We start from the raw sequence: 16,757 nt of genomic DNA on the forward strand, positions 1-16,757 counted from the left end.
TAAAATAGGTGGCGTGTTTCATTCAGTCATATGAATGGAATGCTCATATGATAATCTAGATGGATAGGAGATAATTGTTGCTGTCGCGCAGAAACCTTGTACCTCCATATATCAACGTTTTGTTTCATACTGCAATGCCCTATTTCGTCATACAAGAGTGTTACACATACACATAGCTAAAATAGGTCGGCTATTTTCGCTATATTTGAAACTTATTTGAAAGTGTGTGTGTGTGTGTGTGTGTGTGTGTGTGTGTGTGTGTGTGTGTTTGTGTTTAACAGTGGGGTAAAAAGTACCCAAATGTTTTACTTAAGTAAAAGTATCAATACTGCAATGTAGAAATACTCTGTTACAAATAAAAGCCCATTCAAAATTTACTTGACTAAAAGTATTGGTATCAAAATGTACTTAAAGTACCAAAAGTAGAACATACTGAAATGCATAAAATGTATACAAATCTTTTGAAAATAGCAGATCTACAAGCCCACAATGAGTCGCATCGCGACGCATTGTGAGCTTGTAGATCGGCTATTTTCAAATGGCCGAATTGTATATAGGGCTGAAGTGGTTAATGTTAATGTATGTTGTGTAATAATAATCAAATTCTACAAAGTAACTAGTAACTAAAGTTTTCAAGTAATTGTAGTAGAGTAAAAGTACAATATTTGCCTCTGAAATGTAGTGGAGTTGAAGAAAAAGTACTGAAAATTGGAAATACTCAAGTAAAGTAAAACATATGTAAATAATAACTACATTAGATCCATTAGAACACAGGCTCTTTTTTTTATTCTCTTCCATTTCCTAAAAAGTAACAGTTTTGGACATACAAGGTTTCCACATGACAGTGGCAATATGGTGATGTAAACAGTGAGATAGTTTCATCCAGTGTTTATAACTGCTTTAAACACGGACTGGGATCTTCCATATTGTCACTGGGCACCCAGACAGTGTTTATTGAAACATCTTCCCAGCTATGTTCATACAGTGGTGGACAATGTACTAAATTCCAGTTCTTGTCAAAGTATACAGTAGATACAGTCAAATAATACTGCAAACTATGAGTGAAAGGTTGCTTAGTGAAATTTGTACTGGAATACTTGCTTTTCAAAACGCTTAAGTATTCAAATATAGAGGTTCATTTTCTTTTTTTAATATCAATGCATTGCTGTGCTGAGATCTGCAGGCTCTCTATGCAATGTGAGCTTATAGATCAGCTTTTTTTTTGTAAACATAGGGCGGTAGCCTGCTTTAAGCTCCATTTCCACGCGCATATTTGTGTGCGGGTAGCTCAGTCGGTAGAGCTTGCCTTTGAATCACAAGGTTATGGGTTCAATCTCGGGAACCGTCAACCCAGCATAAGAGTGGCATAGCTGGGTGTTGGAAATCGAGCAGTTAACCCTTTAAGACCGGGAACACATCTCGGCTATTCAACGATTGCAGATCTACAAGCTCAGAGCTATGAGCTTGTAGATGTGCTATTTTTTGGAAGAATTTTGGAAAATGTGTGCAAATATTTGAATATATATATTTCTAAAACAAACATTTGTACTCAAATCTTTGCTTCTGGGGATTCTACAAATGTCTTCTAAATCCGAACAGTTTTTTTTTTAAACGCCTGTTGCTATCATATCAGTGATTCTCAAAAGGCCGTGGACCCCCATCTCAAAATATGTTGTTCCAGGGACCCCCAGAAGTTGTAGCAGAGTTAAAAATGTTTGCTTTGAAAATATATATATTCAAAGATTTGCACACATTTTCACGATAAAAAAAAAATAGCAGATCTACAAGCTCATGCGTGGCACTCGGCTATGAGCTTGTATATCTGCTATTCTCAGCATATAGCGACAATAAGCCCCTTCGACCCATTACTACACACTGAGCATAATAACTGAAACTATAATTAAGTTGGCATCCACACTGAAGATCGATAAAGTTGCGTGAACAGGCACTGTGCAGTTCCGCTGTGTCAGAGGCCACACGAAATTGAAAAGTACTGGAGTACTTGCTTTTAAAAATACTGAAGTATATAACATTCTGGTAACATTTAGATAGGGTTAGTGCTGAATGACGGGATGCAATTAGGTATAATCCAATCTCTCAAGCACCACATGTAGTGTTGTTCTTAGTAGGAATAAACACAGAAGCACCCAGGAGGAAGTTGACTAAGAAATATAGGAGCCAAACTGAGTTCCTGTTTCTGCACAAAAAAAGGAGGTGGTGCCCCCAGGGGCAAAAACAAAGTTATTTATTTATTTATTTTTTACCGAATGGGTTCCCAGATTGTGTATAATCTGACTGATTATTAATTGGGTGAGCCTACTGTACCTGCGGTAATCCTCAGTTACTGTAATAACCAAACTTTCCGAGGTCAGACACACACACACACACACACACACACACACACACACACACACACACACACACACACACACACACACACACACACACACACACACACACACACACACACACACACACACACACACACACACACACACACATACAGAAAGACAGAGAGAGAGAGAGAGAGAGAGAGACAGAAGGAAAAGACAGAGAGAGAGAGAGAGACAGGGAGGGAGGGAGGGAAATACTTATGTTGTGAATAATCATATTCTCTCTAGGTGGTGAAATTATAGTAACATTAACCACTTTCAACATAGCTTCCCTATTTTTAAAAAAACTTTAAAAACTATAGCGAAAGTAGCCAAGTTGAATAAAACACTCAAAATGCAATGTTGAGTGTTTGATGTCTAGAGGGAGGAAGGAAGGTCTTGAGACAAGAAAAAAAACACAATGTTTATGATTCAGTGAAAGCATGTATAGGCCTAAATCGGTCATATTTGACCCGAACACTGCAGGAGGGCTGAACTGTGCTCATTTTGCTCAAGGACCTCTGGGGGTCCCCGGACCCCACTTTGAGAAGCAGTACTTACTATATGTATGAGTTGTCCTGTTATCATGGTTTGCTGTAACACTCAGAATCAGACCACCTGTGTAAATATGGAGTCACCACTGTAAGAATTCACTGATAAACATTCACAACAGTCCATTGTAAAGCCTTTCCACTCTGTAAGACCGAATTGAGTGCAGTGGTGTAAATTAACTAACTACATTTACTCAAGTACTGTACTTAAGTACAATTTTGAGGTACTTTAACTTTACTGGAGTATTTCCAACTGTCTATACTTTTACTTTTACTCCATTACATCTCAGAGGCAAATATTGTGCTTTTACTCCACTACAATTATTTGAAAACTCTAGTTACTTGTTACTTTGCAGATATAAATTATTACATTATAAAACATACATTAACCACTTTAGCCCTATTTTATACCTAGGCTATTTGAAAATAACCGGTCTACAAGCTCACAACGCGTCGCATCGCGACGCGTTGTGAGCTTGTACAGTAGATCTGCTATTTTCAAAATGTTAGTACTTTTACTTTTGGTACATTTTGATACCAATACTTTTGTACTTATACTCAAGTAAATTTAGAATTCCGGACTTTTCCTTGTAACAGAGTACTTCTACATTGCAGTATTGATACTCTTACTTAAGTAAAACATTTGAGTACTTTTTCCACCACTGATTGAGTGAGAAACAAACCAAACAGTCCTCTCTGCTACTTGAAACCTAATAGGCAACGCAAGCATAAGCATACGGATGCTGCTTCTCTTCCTCATGTTTTGTCCTCTATTTTCTTTCCTATATATCAACACATCAACACGAAAAAATTCGAATAGATTTTTATTTGTTTTTATTAGCCTGTTTAACACCTTAAATCTGTATTATACCGTACTTCGTTGTGCAATGGTGATTTTTTAAAGCGAATATTTTTAACTCTGTTACAACTTCTGGGAGTCCCTGGAACAAAACATTTTGAGATGGGGGTCCACGGCCAAATACATATCATTTTTGAGAACCACTGACATTATTGCAACATATTTTCAAAAAACGTTAGGATTTAGAAGACATTTGTAGAATCCCCAGATGCAAAGTTACAAATGTTCGCTTTTAAAATATATATATTCAAAGATTTGCACACATTTTCCACGATTTTTCCAGAAAATAGCAGATCTACAAGCTTGTATATCTGCTATTTTTGAATAGGCCAGGCACATGCAGCCTGACGGAGATGTGAGGATCAAATGCAATCTTTTTTTTTAATTTCCTTCCAAAGTACATTGAACTGCTTGACATGCGGTCTCCCTTTGATATACCCATGCAAAACACAAACAATCAGTGCCCACCACTGCAATCAGTGGTTGGCAGTTACTGCCCACCACTGATTGTAAGCATTTCCACGTGTGATAAGCTGTGTCAACACAAGGGAGGTGGCAGTCAAAAGGTGTGTGTGCTCACACAATGCCACTAAGACAGTGTGGGTCAAAGTTAAGCCCAATGACATTTCATTTGTTAACCATTGCATCTCTCTTTGTAGCAAAACAATAGCAGATGTGTGTGGGTGTGAGGCCCAATGCTGTATTTTAAGTTGTATTTATGTAATCTGCCATGTGCAGTATGAAACGTGAATGTTTTAGTTTGTTATTCATTGATCATTGTTTGTGAATTAGCATGTCGGTTCATCATGTCAAATGAAATGTAAAAGTGTCCTGTAAGTCCATGTGGGTTGGGCTTCCTTGGAAGCATGACACTTTAATAAAGAAAAAAAAAAGAAGAAAAAAAAGCAGATCTACAAGCTCACAATGTTTTTTAATGTTCCCCCAAAAAAGAAAAAGAAAATGAAAACATGGCCCCTCACGTACTAGGAGGGCAGTATGAGTCACCAGAACCAAGAACAGGTGTTTTCAATGAATCTATCATGGTTAAAATGGAGTTTGAAGTAATGGGTTTGTATAGGAAGGGTCTGATGAAATGAATATCAAAAATCTAAATACTGAATTTAAAATGACTGTTCTCACTACCACACTTTGATAGTTTGGAAGGGCTCAGGGTAGAAGACAAGGTTAAGCAAATATCAATGGATTGGTATTTAAGATACTCAAAGGGAAGGTGCCCTCAATGCCCTTATACCTGTCTAATTACTTCTCCAAAGTGAGTGACACCCACAAATGTTCTACTCCTCTGCCACCATAATGTACAACATCATCCATTAAATAAATAAAAAAAAAACGTTAAAATGGTTTTGAAACATTGTATCAACACAACTCAAAATTTTTGAAAATAACAAAGCAAGTTTAAATATGGAGACATAATACGTGTCTTTTTGCCCGAAAGCAATAATAGTGTATGTAATAGCTGTAGTAATAGTAATAGTAATAAATAATAGCTGTGCACTGTGTGTGTGTGTGTGTGTGTGTGTGTGTGTGTGTGTGTGTGTGTGTGTGTGTGTGTGTGTGTGTGTGTGTGTGTGTGTGTGTGTGTGTGTGTGTGTGTGTGTGGGGGTGCGTGCGTGTGTGTTTGTAGTCAGTCAGTGCCAGGGGGAGGGGTCTGTGTGCGTGCGTGCGTGCGCACGTGTGTGTGTGTGTGTGTGTGTGTGTGTGTGTGTGTGTGTGTGTGTGTGTGTGTGTGTGTGTGTGTGTGTGTGTGTGTGTGTGTGTGTGTGTGTGTGTGTGCCAGGGGTCTCCTGTGGTCTCAGGAATGCTTTCAAGTGACAGGGAGAAGGGGGGCGGGGGTCTCTATGAGACATGATCATTGTGACGGTCTCTACTAGGGTCTGTCACAACCATGACATTTTACTTGACCATTAATTATCGTACAGATAATTGTGATTAACAATTTAATTGTGTTAACTAAGTGTGTAACTAAGTACATTTACTCAAGTACTGTACTTAAGTAAAATATTGAGGTACATTAACTTTACGGGAGTATTTCCAATTTTCTATACTCTTCTACTCCACTACATCCAATCCAATCCAATCCAATTTATTTATAGAGCACATTTAAAACAACAGAGTTGACCAAAGTGCTTCACAAAAAATGAACAAACAATAAAAACACAGTAATCACAATAACTCATAGTCATAATACAGCATTAAGAAACAAAAAATAAGCATAAAGGGTTAAAATATCACGTAAAAAAGGGAAAAAATCACTCCGGATTAAAAGCTTGAGAATAAAAGAGTGTTTTAAGACGTGTTTTAAAAACAGAAAGAGAGGGAGCCTGTTTGATGTAGAGGGGAAGTTGATTCCAGAGCTTCGGGGCAGCTACGGAGAAGGCTCGATCCCCCCTATGAACCAATTTGGATCTAGGGACCACAAGTAGTAATTGATCTGCTGATCTCAAAGATCGTGTGGGGACATAAGGTTTAAGAAGGTCAGAGATGTATGATGGAGCTAACCCATGACGAGATTTAAAAACAAACAATAAAATCTTAAAAGTAATCCTAAAACGTACAGGGAGCCAATGGAGTGTGGAGAGAACAGGGGTGATGTGGTCACGCCTTCTAGTGCCTGTCAGAAGGCGCGCAGCAGCATTTTGCACCAGCTGTAATCTTTGGAGGCCACTCTGGCTAACCCCCAAATAAAGTGCATTGCAGTAGTCAAGGCGGGTGGTGATAAAAGCATGAATAACTTTTTCAAAATCAACTAACGATAAAAAAGGCTTAACCTTTGATAAAATCCTAAGTTGGAAGAAAGCTGATTTTAAAACCGAATTTATTTGCTTGTCCATTAAAAAGTCGCTGTCCATTTTTACGCCTAAGTTGGTTACAGTGGGTTTCAGGTAAGGTACTAGAGGGCCCAGGTCTAAATCGGAGGGATTTGTTGCAGCACTGGGTCTAAAGATAATAATTTCTGTTTTGTTTTCATTTAAGTTTAAAAAATTTAAGGACATCCAGGCTTTAATATCAGCAAGACATTTTAGTAACTGACTCACAGGGGTAGTGCTGTTTCGTTTTATGGGAAAATATATTTGGGAGTCATCCGCATAAAAATGGTAGGACATACCATGCTGTCTTAAAATTGATCCTAAGGGAAATAAATACAGTGCAAAGAGTATGGGCCCCAATATTGAACCCTGGGGGACTCCAGAAAGGAGGGGGGCAGAGGATGACGTGGAGCCACCAATATTTACTGTGAAGCTTCTCCCAGTGACATAGGACCTAAACCATTCCAGTGCTGTGCCCTTAATACCTACGCCGTGCTCAAGACGTGAGATTAGGATAGAGTAATCGATCGTGTCAAAGGCAGCTGTAAGGTCTAAAAGCAATAAAATGGCAAAGTCGCCAGTGTCTGTCGTTGTTAAAAGGTCATTAAAAACTCTTAAAAGTGCTGATTCTGTGCTGTGGAGTGCTTTAAAACCAGATTGGAATTTCTCAAATATACTGTTATTATCTAAAAAGTCCTGTAATTGTAAGAGTACAACTTTCTCTAAAATCTTTGAGATAAAAGGAAGTTTAGAAATGGGTCTAAAATTTGAGAGGACTGCTGTGTCTAGATTTGTTTTTTTAATTTGGGGCTGTACTACTGCCTGTTTAAAATGTGTGGGTACAATACCAGAGGCAAGACTGCTGTTTAAGATACACTGAATTTTGGGTCCAACAGTGTCCCAAACTTCTTTAAGAAGGCGTGGTGGAATTATATCTGTGGGACAGGTTGACGGTTTTAGCTTGGAGACAATAGTATTGAGGGAGGCAAGGGATACAGCTTCGAAATGATTAAAAACAGCGGTAGAGGTAAAAGTGGTGGAGGGGTTAAAAGAAGATGGCGTGATATTTGCTCTAATTGTTGTGATTTTATCAACAAAAAACTGTAAAAAGGCTTCAGCGGTCTCAGGCGAGGACTCAGTACAGTTTGCTTGGGGTGGATTTAAAAATAAATTGATTGTGCTAAAAAGTACACGGGGTTTATGACTGTTATTTGCAATGATTTCCGAAAAGTGCTTTGTTTTCTCCACCTTAACTATCATCTGGTAACAGCGCCAGCTTTTCTTTAAAATAGTATATGACACTTGTTGTTTATCTTTTTTCCATTTACGCTCGGCTCTCCTACACTCCTGCCTTGCAGCTCGAGTGGTGGCATTTAACCATGGTTCTGATTGGGGTTTGGGACGCATGATTTTTAAGGGGGCAACTGTGTCAAGAATGGTTTGACAGGTAGACAGAAATGAGGAGGCTAGCTCCTCAGCGCCAAGAGGGGAGGAGTTCAATGGCCCTGGGGGGCCAGTGTCCCTGGCCCTAGTAAAAGCAGCAGAGAACCGCGCTGCAGTGGACGGTTTTAACATGCGCGCCAAGCGCGCAGGAGGACGCTGTTTCAAGTTTTTACATGGGAGAGATAACTCAAATAAAATAGGCATATGATCTGAAAAGGTGGCATCATAAATCTTAACATTGGAAACAGGTAAACCACAAGTTAAAACCAGGTCGAGTGTGTGCCCATGTTCGTGAGTGGGACCAGATACTGACTGTACAAAGTTAAAAGCCTCAATAACATTTAAAAATTCTTTCACTTGTGGGTTTGTAGGGCAACAGACATGTAAATTCAGATCTCCTGTAATTAAAACCATGCCATATTTGGGCATAATCTCGGCCAGGAGCTCAGAAAACTCATTTGTAAAGTCCTTATTGTATTGAGGAGGGCGATATATGACTACACACAATAATGGGTGAGAGTGGCCGAGCTCAAACATATTTGCCTCAAAGCTGTTAAAAGAAATAGATGAAATTTGTTTACACTTAAAACTGTTCTTAAAAACTGTTGCGACTCCACCTCCACTACATCTCAAAGGCTTTTTTTTTGTGATTAAGTTTTTATTTAATTTTTTGTTCACATAGCTGGAGGATTGAACAAGCATGTCCTGCCCAGTTGTACTGATTCCAATGTACATTTGAACTGCCCAACAAGGGATTCTTATTTGTCCCTCCAGTTAAGAATTTCCCCTACTCCCCATCCCCACCCTACCTGGCCCACAGGTTGAACAGACATAGACAGGGCAGATGCATTAATATATAAAATAGATACGGCAAAAAAACAAAAAACGAGAAAAATAAAATAAACAAAGCAATTACAGGTGCAAGACTGCATAAAAAGGGAAAAACAAAGGAAAAAGATAATAATCAGTAGATATGTATGATGTTAATAGGATGATTTTTTCTTTTGCCCCATTGGTTCGAGCTATAGAGAGTTCCAGGGAGATCATGTCCATTAGTGCGAGGATCCATTGTGAAGCTTCTATTTTATGGGGAGGTTTCCATCTTAGGACCAGCAGCTTTTTCGCAGCTGTCAGCCCCAAGAGTAGAAGTCTTCTTTGTGGCATTGTCAACCCGATCGCTGAATCATCATTCAACATTAAAATATTAGGTAAGAGGGGGATAGGAATTCCCATTACCTCAGATAATACTTGTGAAACTCTGAACCAAAAGTAATTCACATCTGGACACTCCCACAAAGTAGCGAAAATAGCCATAGTGCGTGTGTGTGTGTGCGTGCGTGCGTGTGTGCGTGCGTGCGTGCGTGGATTCTTGGAAAAAATCCGCACGACGATGAATCCACGCATTTGCATTGACAAAGTATTGGCAGATTCTGCCCCAGAGGTAAAATAAAAGTGCAGTGGGAGCGCGCCCTTACAAGTAAAAGTCCAGAATTCAAAATGTACTTGAGTAAAAGTATTGGCATCAAAATTGGCATACCAAAATTAAAAGCACTCATTATGCAAAATGTCCCATTTAAAGTTTTCAAATGTATACAAATCTTTTGAAAAAAGCAGATGTACAAGCTCAATGCGTCGCATCGTGACGCGACACATTGTGAGCTTGTAGATCGGCTATTTTCAAATGGCCGAAATGTATATACAGTAGGGCTGAAGTGGTTAATGTACGTTTTGTGATAATAATAAAAATCTGCAAAGTAACTATTGTAACTAAAGTTTTCAAATAATTGTAGTGGAGTAAAAGTATAATATTTGCCTCCGAGATGTAATTTTAAGTCTGAGAGCATCATGAGCTCTCATGCGCGCACACACACACACACACACACACACACACACACACACACACACACACACACACACACACACACACACACACACACAAACACTCATATAATATTATACACAACGTTTACTGGCTTTCAGCCTAAAGGAGAATCAGTTAAAACGATGATGCGAACAAGCTGTGTATTAAAAAGCATGTAGCTTCCTGTGGTAAAGAGGAACAGACATGATGTGTGTGTGGGAGGGGAGGGGGGGGGGGTGGTGAGGGTTGGAGACAACATGCATCTGGAAACAAGCAGAAGAGTCTGTGACCCCTGCCGTGACCTTCTCCTAGGCTCTGTCCCTTTGGGAGAGTACAGCTCACACACCCAGTGGAAAGAACACACGCGCACACACACACACACACACACACACACACACACACGTTTATATTACTATACTTGAGAGGACAAAACATTTTAAGACAACATTTAAAATAGCTTAAATTAGCCAAACAATTGCCTATTGGTTATTTTTCGTGGCGTGGCGTTGCCGCACAACCGAGTATAAAGTAAGGGAAACTCTAGAACCCAACCCCAAAACCCAACCTCTATGAATAAACCCAACCTGAATCTTTTCCTAACTGTAAACTTAGATCTGAGCATTTTTTTTAACCTTCTTGTGAGGACCAAGAAAAGTGTCCTCACATTAAATTATGCTATATTTGTGGGCCTATGGCCCTCACAAGTATACACACACACACACACACACACACACACACACACACACACACACACACACACACACACACACACACACACACACACACACACACACACACATACACACACACACACACACACACACACACACACACACACACACAGGTCACACCCAATGGTAAGAAAACACACTTATCAGGCATTATAGTCCATGGGTCCAGACCAGATGTCTGTACCACTCAAGGTGGCAAAGGTTACTTATGTTTTTTAAAGATCCATGTCTTTAGATAATATTTTGGTATTTGTTTTTTTGTGTCACAGCTAAATTAGCATTATCAGCTGTTTAAGTAACCCCTCCTCCATTACCCAGGGGGCAAAACCCACCTTTTTTTAGGGTGCTGCATTTGCCCTGCCATAAAAGGTTGGCCACCAGAAATAATATCTATGACCCTCTAGGATCACAATCTATATGGACAACCCGGTCAATTGTTTGCTGGAAATCCAATATGGCCGCCTCAATATTGGCCCCTATCAGAAAATAGCTTTGGCGATAACTTTTGAACCAGATGGGCCAGAAATGCAAACTTGGTGTCTATTTCATGGTTTCAGAGCATGAGAAACTCAATGGAATACTTATCTTTATGATTGGGTGTGTCTGGACCTTTACTTTGCATATTTCCAAGATGGCCGCCACCCGAAAATGAGTTTTACTATGACTTTTACAGTGACAGCTAACTGTTATGGCAAAAAGTCTGCTTTTTAAGCAATATGAACACATTTGGTCAGTTTAAGCTTTCATTTCTATGTTGTCAATATGGCTGCAGTCACAAATAATGTATGGTATTACATTTTTGCTCAGATTCTATCTATAGTTGTGGGGATGATTGCAGTGAAAAATCTGAAAAAAGCCCACAATGTATCTTATGTATCATTTTAATAAACTAACTACGATATAAACAGACACATGCACACTCCAAGACCTGCCAAAAACTTCAACTTTAGGGCTATACAAATTAACATAGTGGTATGCATTCAAGTAACATAACAAAATATAGACTACTTAGTGACAAACAGAGTAAAAGCGGATTTGAGGTTGCCTACAAAAGGTTCATTTTGACGTCTATGGTGCTGTCTTGCCTGCTTCTAAAGCCAATGATACTATGGTACAATGCTATTCACTGTCACTGTTGTCACGTGTTGCACTGATCCTGCTGCATCGTGTCTCCAGTCCCTGGCAACGGCATCCTAAGTAGCATGGAATTGCCTTTTTTCCACAGGAACAGTTTTTCTGGCAGCCTTTGATACAGCTGCATGATATTGCCTTGTTCATTGACACAGGCCAGGCTGGCTCGGTAGATGCAAGGGGGACTGCATTGCTAGCACTGAGAGACCATCCATACTCTGCGAAAGAGGGAATATCCGGCTTGGCGATGTGTGCACATTTATCTATTATGGTTGCTAGAGCAGCTCTTCTCAGGTGCAGGTCAAAGGCATGCTCTGTCGGGGGCAGCAGCTTTAAGAGGGTTGATCTATTATTGAGGAATTATTGAGGAACACTCTAAGCTTACTCAGGTCAAAATCCTCCGGGTGGTCCGCTTTGGATGTATATACAGCAATTGTGAGGTCTTGTGCCTGATTGATGACGTCATCTGAGAGGGAATCAGAAGAGTTATCACCAAACTCCTCAAGTGCAGGGAGATCCAGACACATGCTGGCCTTGAACCATGCCTTCTTCCCAGTGAAGAAGGGATAGCTGGTGGTATCTCTGCCACTTAAACTATGGATAAAGGGCAGGGCACGACACCGTGCGAGCCCCAGTGCTGATACCATTTGGTGGATAGGAAGGTATGAATTTTGCTCTGTTCTCACCCACAGCTCTGGAAGGCATCTGAGATGGGTTGCTTTATAGTAAAGGCACATGATATGATGATGATGTCTGTGTCATTGGCATGGATGACAACTCTGTCAACTTTGTCATTCTGGACACTGTACAGGGTGTGGAGTATTATTCTTGTATCAGCCTCCTGTTGTGTGGATTCTAGTGCAGGGACATCTTCAATAGACCCCTCCTTGATCACCACACTCATTGTCTCTTCTTTAAACCCGCCACCCAGGTAAAGATGTGTTGGACCAAGGGCCGACTTAAGTTTCTCATTTTCACACCATTCGTCACAGAGGAAACTCAATAGGTTTGCCTTGTTAGCTGACACAGCAAAACACTCCCGAGGATCTGGAGCTGTGTAATGCATACTGACTTCATATTCTTTGGAAGGTTTTGGTCGAGCATATCTGTGTTCTTGCTCAGCTGTCTTAAGACTAGGTCCACTGTACCGGTCACAACAGAAGTGAATGATCTCTGTGCCAGCAGGCACATCATTCAACAGCAGACGTTGGTATCGTTCAGCGATTGTTCCAAATGCTTCACCTTTCAGGAACGACCAATGGCGTATGGCATACATGGCATCAATGACATCAATTACTGCTGTTTTTCTGTCTTCTGTAGGCAGGTCAGGGATGCATGCAACTTTGGTCTCCTCTTTCAGGACCTTCACAAGGCTTGCCTTGGAACCTGTTCTCATCCTGCCATCTTCCTGGAAGAGGGAAGGGGGGGAAGTCACTGCACTCGTGGTTGCCTATTAAGTCAACAAGGTTGAGTTCTCCACCACTGGCTATGATTTGGGTCATACGCAGGAGGGCAGTAATTTCATTGCTCTTGCCAGGTGCTGAGGTTTTCCCCTTCGATTTTTTGGATTTTGTGTTTTGAGTGTGGAAAGTGTTAAGCTTCATTATGATTGTCTTCTTCTGATCACTGGACAGTGATTCACACAGTGCCTTCAGACCCAGTTCTTTCACACTCATCAAGTCGTCCTTGACTGTGGAATCAGCACACTGTCCTGTAGATATGTTGATCATGGATGATGTGCTCACTGTAAATGGGTTAGTCTCCACTGCTGCCATGACCTTGACTACCATCTCTGCATCCCGGGTTACACGACTCTGACCAGACTCATGGTGTGGGTTGGAGGAGTGGAGGTGGAGCATAGACTTGAGCTCTGCAGAGACAGCTGCAGTGAGTGGTTTTGTGTAGACCCATTTTGTCCGGGCAGCAGGGCTGAGTGTAACGCCATCCAGACCGCTTGCTTCCTTGGCATCAGCATTATAGGTCTGCTCCAGTAGCATGTCAAGAGCAACACTGTTGTGGCTGCCATCTGCTCGTCTGCCAACAAATACACCTGCCATCAGTGCTTCATGTACCTCTGAAGCTGTTTCTGGTAGTTTCTTCATCTCAGCCAAATACAGAGGTAAAGATTGCTGCCCGTACTTGTAGTGGCCTGCTGCAGTGAGGTAGGGTAGCATTCTTGCTGATTCACAGAGATGTCCTGTCCAGTCACCTTCCCGATCGTAGTAGATAAACCTTTGGAGAATATCTGACATCTCCAGGAAGGTTGCCCAGAGGACTGCAGTTGGTTGCCCATTCAATGATTCCTGAAAAAGCAGCAGCTGCTCTCCTAGGACTGCCATCTCTGGACGCCTCGCCTGGATAGCAATGCAGTCCCCCTTGCATCTACCGAGCCAGCCTGGCCTGTGTCAATGAACAAGGCAATATCATGCAGCTGTATCAAAGGCTGCCAGAAAAACTGTTCCTGTGCAAAGAAGGAAATTCCATGCTACTTAGGATGCCGTTGCCAGGGACTGGAGACACGATGCAGCAGGATCAGTGCAACACGTGACAACAGTGACAGTGAATAGCATTGTACCATAGTATCATTGGCTTTAGAAGCAGGCAAGACAGCACCATAGAGGTCAAAATGAACCTTTTGTAGGCAACCTCAAATCCGCTTTTACTCTGTTTGTCACTAAGTAGTCTATATTTTGTTATGTTACTTGAATGCATACCACTATGTTAATTTGTATAGCCTTGAAGTATTTGGCAAGTCTTGGAGTGTGCATGTGTCTGTTTATATTGTAGTTAGTTTATTAAAATGATACATAAGATACATTGTGGGCTTTTTCTCAGATTTTTCACTGCAATCATCCTCACAACTATAGATAGAATCTGAGCAAAAATGTAATACCATACATTATTTATGACTGCAGCCATATTGGCAACATAGAAATGAAAGCTCAAACTGACCAAATGTGTTCATATTGCTTAAAAAGCAGACTTTTTGCCATAACAGTTAGCTGTCACTGTAAAAGTCATAGTAAAACGCATTTTCGGGTGGCGTCCATCTTGGAAATATGCAAAGTAAAGGTCCAGACACACCTAATCATAAAAATAAGTATTCCATTGAGTTTCTCATGCTCTGAAACCATGAAATAGACACCAGGTTTGCATTTCTAGCCCATCTGGTTCAAAAGTTATCGCCAAAGCTATTTTCTGATAGGGGCCAATATTGAGGCGGCCATATTGGATTTCCAGCAAAAAATTTACCGGGTTGTCCATATAGGTTGTGATCCTACTGGGTCATAGATATTATTTCTGGTGGCCAACCTTTTATGGCAGGGCAAATGCAGGGGGGTACCCTTTGCCCCCTGGGTACATTGAGAAATTGCATTTTAGACGCTGGTGCATGTCTTGGTATCGGCTCATGTTCAGGACATGTTTCAATGTTTTAGGTCAACTTTCTGTTATTACTTATTTTACATTTGGGACAATTTGGGGGGGACTCTTGCACTGTATTTATACATCTATTATATTGCATCTCCCAATATCTAATTACATAACAACATTAGCAACATTCAGTGCAAAACCGCCATGGAAATTGCTAAATTATTAAAACATGTTAACAGTGTGCCACATTGTGATGCTGTGCGAGCTTGACAATCTGCTAGGGTCTAATAGCCAAAGTATACAATAGGGTTAAAGTGGTTAAACTGACCCTTTGGGTCCTCGAACCCCACTTTGAGAACCACTTTATTTCAAGCCACAGTAATCCAAGGCAGTTCAGCCGCCCATAAAGAAATGATCAATGTTTGTGTTTGTTTGTTTGTGTGTTTTTTCCCCACAATCACAATTGTGAAATCACAATTTAACAATGTCATTAAACAACTATGTTGTCCCTACAAATTGATCAACATAGGATGTTGTTTAATCCACTAAGACCGGGAACGCATCGGTGTGTCATTTTTAGAAAGCTTCGACTATTAAAAAAATAGCAGATCTACAAGTTCATAGCCCAGCACAGAGTGCCGTGCTATGAGCTTGTAGATCTGCTATTTTTTTTTTGGTAATCGTGAGAATTTGTGCAAATCTTTGAATATTCTTAAAGCAAACAGTTGTAACTGAAATCTTTGCTTCTGCGGGTCCCTGTAACAACATATTTTGACAACAATTAAACTGTTGAAATGTAGAAAACATTTGTAGAATCCCTCAGAAGCAAAGATTTTAGTTACAAATGTTCGCTTTAAAAATATATATATTCAAAGATTTGCACAAAAATATTCACAATTTTTTAATTTTTCAATAGCAGATCTAAAAGTTCATAGCGCAGCACTTGGTTGCGCTATGAGCTTGTATATCTGCGATTTTTCTGAATAGCCAAAGTATAAGATAATGGCTAAAGTGGTTCAAATCTAAAATGAGAGATACTTTCCCGGTCTTAATGGGTTAAAATGGTTGTTCGTTTTTATAAGCATCCAGGTGGGAGCTGTCAGAGGGGAACAGGATCTTTGACAACATGCTTTGGAAAGGAGCAGAAAACCGCAGACAGACAACACATGTCTGCTCGCATTATGCTAACACATGCACTATGCCAACATGTCTACAAGCATTACCTCATGACATGTCTACATTACTGTCTGCTCAGGGCTCAGGCTGAATTAGCCATTGGGCCACCGGGGCCGTGGCCCAGGGGCCCAAAGCCTTTAGTTGCGATTGTAGAAGATTCGAATGGGTCAATGTGGTGCCTGTATAGGGCATAGCAGTGGTGGCCATTTTGTGGTGTCACAGATAGAAAACCATTCATTTTTTCCATAGATATTTCCGAACATTATGTATATCAATTATGCCTGGAACCAAGCCATGTCATCATGTAATCATGTCAAGTCATGATTCACCAGCCAGGAGCCTGGATGGTGCTATATATGTATGTATGTATGTATTTATGTATGTATGTATGTATGTATGTATGTATGTATGTATGTATGTATGTATGTATGTA

Source organism: Gymnoscopelus microlampas (genome assembly GCF_963454915.1).
Source record: "Gymnoscopelus microlampas genome assembly, chromosome: 21".
NCBI lineage: Eukaryota > Metazoa > Chordata > Actinopteri > Myctophiformes > Myctophidae > Gymnoscopelus > Gymnoscopelus microlampas.